Source organism: Tiliqua scincoides, chromosome 1, assembly GCF_035046505.1.
Source record: "Tiliqua scincoides isolate rTilSci1 chromosome 1, rTilSci1.hap2, whole genome shotgun sequence".
NCBI classification, from domain to species: Eukaryota; Metazoa; Chordata; class Lepidosauria; order Squamata; family Scincidae; genus Tiliqua; species Tiliqua scincoides.
Genome location: NC_089821.1, coordinates 210,488,320 through 210,495,170, shown reverse-complemented (window position 1 = coordinate 210,495,170; position 6,851 = coordinate 210,488,320). Strand labels below are relative to the sequence as shown.

General features: G+C 41.9%; 1 pseudogene; it reads left to right on the top strand.

Moving 5' to 3' along the window:
- Positions 1 to 6,502: 6,502 nt before the first annotated feature.
- On the top strand, positions 6,503 to 6,622 carry LOC136637511 (5S ribosomal RNA; annotated as a pseudogene).
- The last annotated feature ends 229 nt before the right edge of the window (positions 6,623 to 6,851 follow it).

The window sequence follows — 6,851 nt, the reverse complement described above, 5'->3', positions numbered from 1 at the left end:
GCCTGTGTTGAACTGACTCATCTGTCTTCTGTATCTGTACTCATATGATGAGCTCTCCTGCTAAGAGTGACCTATTCATCCTTCAAATAAACAGCCAAAAGAAGAAGCAAAACAATATGTACAGTTACAAAGAAAGAACAACATATTGTTCCCAATGTGATGCACTTTCCCCTTTTCTGTCAACAGGCTTTAAGAGACTTCTACTTTAAAAAGAAAAAAAAATTACAGAGGCCATGGAGTGCTTTCTGCACTTCCAAAGCAACTCTGAACTCAAATAATATCTGAGTTTAGTGTTGTCTGGTTATAAACAGATCAAGGACATTAAAGAGAGCAAGTCAAAGACTTCAGTACATTACCCACAAGAGAAGAATCAAATTCAGTTTAGTATTATTTAGAGGCTCTTTGAGAAATAATGCATGAACATTCACCTTTTATTTAATGTATGAAATTTTAAGAATCACAATGTCACATCATTTTACAATTAAGAAAACAGGCAAGAGAGAAATCAGCATTTGTATCTTGATATACCACAATGATTCAACAACATCCTGGTTAATATAAACAATATGGGGGGACTGTGGCGGTATGCATGTTGCTGGGTTACTGGAGCTGGGCTGTAGCATCCAGTACTGAATGGGCGGCCTTGGCTTTCTCTCACATTCTCTCTTTGTTGCTCATCATCCTCTCTTGGTATCTTTCTGTCTCCAGACTCTTCCCCATGGTCTTTCATAGCAGCCAAAAAGTACAGTTCCAAATTGTGTTGTCATAGTATTGAAAACATTTAAATGAAATATTGAAAATGAAAATGTAAGCCCTTTCCGGTACACCAGGAAGTCATAACCATGTCTTTATAGGAATCAAGACAATTTTCTCCTTAAATTTGTCTTAAATCCTGAATATACAACATTTGGGGGCTTGTATTGCTTGCCCCTTTTGGTTTTGGTGTGGGTCTGACTCTGCCCCCATATGTCGGTCAGTGGTCAGCTCGCCATTTCAGACTTCATTTTATTTTTGTGATGGAAGAGGACGTCTACAGGAAGCATGAGCAGAGGCCAACGAGGTACAAGGCCTAGCAGTTAGAAACAACCATCCCACCCTTGCTCTCCCTTTTCCTCTCCCACTGATTGGTCTGGGGATTTGGTAGGACTCTGCTTCTACTACCAAGATCCAAGCTGAGCCATTGCTACTGCTGGGGCTTATTCTGGGACAAGGGGACAAAGGTCCCCTTACCCTGAGGAGACCTCCTGCAGCTGAAACTCCCCCATGGGACACAGTAGTAGCCATGCTGGTGCCATGCATTGCTGCACAAGGATTTAGGTAGGATTGGGCTGTTCCCAAAATTAGGGGAAGATAGGCAAAAAATAGGTGGAAATCGAGGAATTTTGCCATAATATTCCATGTATGTTCCTGTATCCTCTGGTGCTCACAAAGCAACTTGCCAGCCAAGTCACCTTGAGATGCTGAATCCAATGTAGTAGAAAACAGAATACTACCCAATCCTGAAGACACATTTCACAATAGATTCTACCTCTCATGTGACTTTTATAAACCACAGATGTGGGAGTTTCAGACCAATTTCATGGTGCTTTTAATCCAACAAACCCCAACCTGTTTTGTGAAGGCAACTGATATCTTCCTGAGATTTTTTTATTGGAAAGGACACCCTGCTCTGCCAGCATTAGACTGGACAAACTCACTGAACCCTTCTGTTTCCACAAATGGTTGCCAGCTTTTTTAGTGGGATTCTCACTCGCTCCAAACCATTTCTCAACTTCAGCACAACCTACACATTGCTGCAACGCACACAGCAGGGGAAAGGGAAACTCCCACTGTGAAAATAGCCACACTTATAATCCAGTTTCTGGTCTCCTGACAATATGCTAATTTTTGACTCTAATTAATTCACCAGTTAGCACTGCCGAGTACAGCACAGCCTGAGATAGTTTATCGTGGCTCCAAAACCAAGCACTGCAGATGGCAGCCAGACTGAGTATTGGCTTCCTATTTCTGTTTTCTTCAGTTTCTCATCAAGACTCATTCATTTTTAATATTGCTGCTTTATAGGGCCATTCAAGGAGTTACAGGACAGATCCCTGCTATGAGGGACTCACAGTCTAGAAGATATTTACACAGTGGAGAAAACACAAGAAAGGGAGACAAAGCTAGACAAGGAAACAGTGCCATAGCTAGGTCATTTTACACCCGGAGCCCTTACATTTTTGTCATCCCCATTTGACAAAATTAATTTGTGAGCGGGTAAAGCACCCACCAGGATGGAGAGCAAAATAGGGTACCAGTCAGAATGGGAGCCCAGGTCTACCTGCCTAGAAGAATGTTCTGGGGCAGAGGGCAGTTGGAATGGGAGCCAGGTCTACCCAGCAGGTAGATCTGGGCTCCAAATTCAGACGGGAGCCCAGGTCAACCTGCCTTCCAGAGGGTGGTTGGAATGGGAGCCCAGGTCTACCTATCATGTCTGGATGAGAGCCCTGGTCTACCAACCTGGAAGAGATAGCTTCAGAGGGCAGTTGGAATGGGAGCTCAGGTCTACCTCACAGGTAGATCTGGGCTCCAAGTCCAGATGGGAGCCTAGGTCTACCTGCCCAGCAAACCATGGCCACAGAGGCCAAAGTTCAACCAGAAGCCCAGGTCTACCCACCTGGTTGACCTGGACTCTGGAGTTAAGGTAATGCTCATGCCCCTCACAACACAAACATTGGATCCACACCTGCAGTTATCCCCCCAGAATATCACCTTGCTAACACCTTATTGGTTCCATGCTATGTCAAAATACCATCTCATTGGGTTTTTGAACAGTCAGTTTCAAAAACCAGAAAACAAAAATGCAACTGTCTTATGTAACAAAAATAACAATGTTCTTAACTCAAAACAGGTCAGTTTCATTAATCTGTTTTGAGTTAAGGAAATTGTTCTTTTTGTTACATAAGACAGTTGCATTTTTGTTTTCTGGTCGTTTGGCCATAACTTTTGATAGAATTGAGATATTTCTCTCCAGTTTGTTTCATTGTATTCTGCTGTAACTTATGCATCAAATGGTATATAACATGATTGTATTATTCCTAAACTGCTATTTTAGCTATTTTGGTCACTAGTGGTGTGACCCTCCTTAGGTGTGCCCTGCACCCAGGGCAGACCGCCCCATCCCCTGCTAGCTATGCCACTGTGTATAGAGCATCTTTTCCTGATTGTTCATGGGGTTTGACTATAAGCCTCATGATCTCCTACAGGAGAATGTTCTGTGCCTCAGTTGCAGCCCAGGAAATGTTTTGTGGGGCCATCCTCATTTTGACAGCACGTGATAGGTAGACCATCATTTCTAGATCTGAGCTGAACATTCAGCAGCTGAAAACTGCTGAATTTCATAAATGGATGTAGCTTCTTTTCTTCCCTTCCCATACCTTATTACATGGGACATTTTTTTGCCTTGCCCCCACAGTATACTTCAAAAAGCAGGACTTTATTTATATTGGGTGGGACCTACAGTCTAATTTACAATAAAAATCTCAATATAACACAAGTTCACAGAATCCCAGCTCTAAGAGTTTAGGCGAAAGCTTCAGCTATATCATTTCTGAAAGTCTTTGGATCAAAAGTGCTGTTCGTCCATAAATATGTGAAACAAAATTAGTGGAAGCTGTCATGCGTTGAACAGAAAGATTCACTCATATCACAAATTGATCACAGGTTCTCTTAATGAAAACTGGCTATTCTCGTTATTACGTGGAGCAGACTGGAGGGGATCAAGGCAAAATGAGACACTGTTTGACTCTTTAACACTCTTCCAGTCCAGAAAACAGTTTATTCTGCAATTTGTAAATAAGATGTCAGGTTCAATGGCAGAGGACTATTATCCCGTTCGCTGTCAGGTCGGATTATAGTGTAAGTGACCTCTTTTATACATGTACTAATTATGACTTATTACTCTCTGGAAGTACTTTGCTGTTTGTTTTGGTTTCCACACAACAAACACTTGCAAAATATAGGTATGGCATGACTGACCTGCATCAAGATTCTTTTGTCACATTGGCCTGCCTTATTCCCAATTTCTCACCAGTCCAGACAACTCTGAATAGTTTTCCATACTTGGGACCAAACTAGAAGGGCATTGTTTCCCTATGTGTGTCTTTGATTTGTGGATAAGTAGTAGGAGAGCATCTGAATTAGAACCATGGCATGAGGGATGGAATGATTAACAGCCCAATCCTACTGGACCTATATGCTGGCAAAACAAGCGTTCTGCCAGCATGTTTTATGGCACTTTCATGACAGTGAAGCGCCTTGTGCTGGCCCATCTGCCGGTCAGGATTGCACCCCCTGGGTTGGGTAAGTCCAGCCCAGACACTGTATCATTGAAAATCAGGTCTGATTTATTTTTCGTAGTACAATGTCACAAAGCGTGAAGGAAGACAATGATCAGAGCAGTGGTCACAATGGTTTCTTCATCCAATGAATGAACTTGGTTTTACATTTCACATGTACATATATACAAATGAACATTCTAAATAAGCTCTCACCTTGTCTTCCTCCTGTACTTCAAGAGGTTTGTCCATCTTCTAAAAATATTTTTAAAGCACATTATGTTTATATGCATATATAAACATGTATGCATATATGTGTGTGTGTGTGTGTGTGTGTGTGTGTATATATATATATATATATATATATATATATATATATATATATATATATATATATATATATATATATATAACTTGTTCCAATGACAGCAAACTATGCTTTTAAAAGCAAAAAAAAAGTACTATCAAACTACCTCTGGCACATTGAAAATGTTATTTGTATCTTTAACCTCAATGCTTTTCTGCAGTGTTTCTCAACCAGTGGTATATGTACCACTGGTGGTACTTGAGGTGGGGTCTGGTGGTATGAGTAGGACCCCTAGACCCCTGCCACCTGGCAGCGAGGCCAGTGATGCATTGTGATAAGCAGTATAGTAGGCTCAGCTTGGCGGGCAGAGCTCCAGTGTGTTCTTTTCATGTGCTTGAAAAAGACATCCTGTCTTCCCTGAGCCTCTTAACAGTGTCATATTGCGTCTGGCCTCCTGCTCCAGAGGTAACTGATAACGACATCATCACAATCATCACTGTTGGTACTTACAACAGGTGAACCATGTGAAGTGGTACCATGGGGGAGAAATATTGAGAAATGCTGTTCTGCTGGAAATGATCTGAAATGACCTCATTGCATGGCGTTCTGAGTGTAGTGAGCATTACAGTATGCATGTAATAAGCCTAAAGTCTTTTTCAGTAGCTAAATACTTGGTTCCCATCAGGTTTTCCTTCTAGCATCTTTCTTGATTTCACGCCCTCTCCAAATTTGCCTGCTGTTGGCCTGGCTGACTTCTCATTCTCTCTCTGTGTTGCCTGAAGGAACAGTTCACTGCCTAAGGTTACTGTTTTTTTGACAAATGCAATGTCTCTTCCTGTCCTGTCCATCCCTCCCCCAGTGTCCTTTTCTTCATTATCCAAACTGCCTTTCCCGTCTCACAAACTCTTATAGAAGATGTACATAAGACTTGCTTATTTAATTTCCTCTCCAGACACTGAGGGGAATTTTTTGAAAAATCCTGATTAGGCACGATCAGAATCTATTGAAGCAGCATAATGTACACATAACACTAATAATACTTAACATGCAGGCAGCACTTTCCGTCAGGAAAGCACTTTAGAAATATTAAGGCCTTGATTTCCAGAGATGCTGAGCATATCAAGGGTGTCTTTGCTTTGGATGGTACATAGGAATTTCGGCACTAAATCCACCTACCTAGTAATAAAATGAAAATGCTTAGCGTGTGTATATATAGCACGGCAAGCGTTCACAGTGCTGCTCATATGTTCTCTGAGTAATCTAATTCTCTAATATTCCCTATCTAATTCAACAAATTTTAATCAAGATTCACTAGCTTTACCAGAAGTTTCAGGAACAGGAAGCCTGAGAGGATAAATAGGTTCAAGAGCTCAATACTCCATTCTCAGACTCACGACTGGATGTGTGCAATTCATTCAATTTTGCGACTAAGAGCCTTGTTCATGTTTGTTCGCATTTGTGGAAACTACATTTGTGTCAGCATAAAATTGATCAGGTTTTTCGCTCTGATTTGTCCATTCATTTCCATTGGACACAATGGAGAAACCAGCTCCACTTCTCCTGCCTATAACACAGGCCTACAAAATTGAGGGTCAGAAAAGTTTTTCCCAAACTTTATGGTGGTTTGATATGAATTTGGGTGCAGATTCCAAAAATGGCATCTGTTTTGCCTTATCACATCTAGTTTTGGAGATATAGTATAGCCTCATTAGTGAATGGTTCAAGCCATCGCGTAGGCTTCCTCATGAGGAAGCTGCTTGAACCATTCACTAATGAGGCTATGCTGTGTCTCCAAAACTAGATGAGATAGGGCAAAACGGATGCCATTTTTGGAATCAGCACTCCAAATATACCCAGGAATTGGTGTAACATTTAAGGAAGCAGCAGCAACTGTTACCCTGCACATTCCTAATCTTGTCTGATCTTGGAAGCTAAGCAGGGTCAGGCCTGGTTAGTACTTGGATGGGAGACCACTTGGGAATACCAGGTGCTGTAGGCTTATACCATAGTCTTTCGAGACTGAAGGTTGCCAACCCTAAGGAAGCAAAATGTGTGTTGGCCTGTGTAGTAACCAGGTCTGGTCCAAGTCCAGCTGGTGCCTGAAGCAGCACCCAAATTCCATTTCTTTTTCTCCCCTTCATCAGCGCATGTACACCGCTTTCTGCCTTGCCATCACTGTTTCCCTCTCTATCCCCTGCTGCTGTTTCTGAACTGGCCAGGCCAGGAGG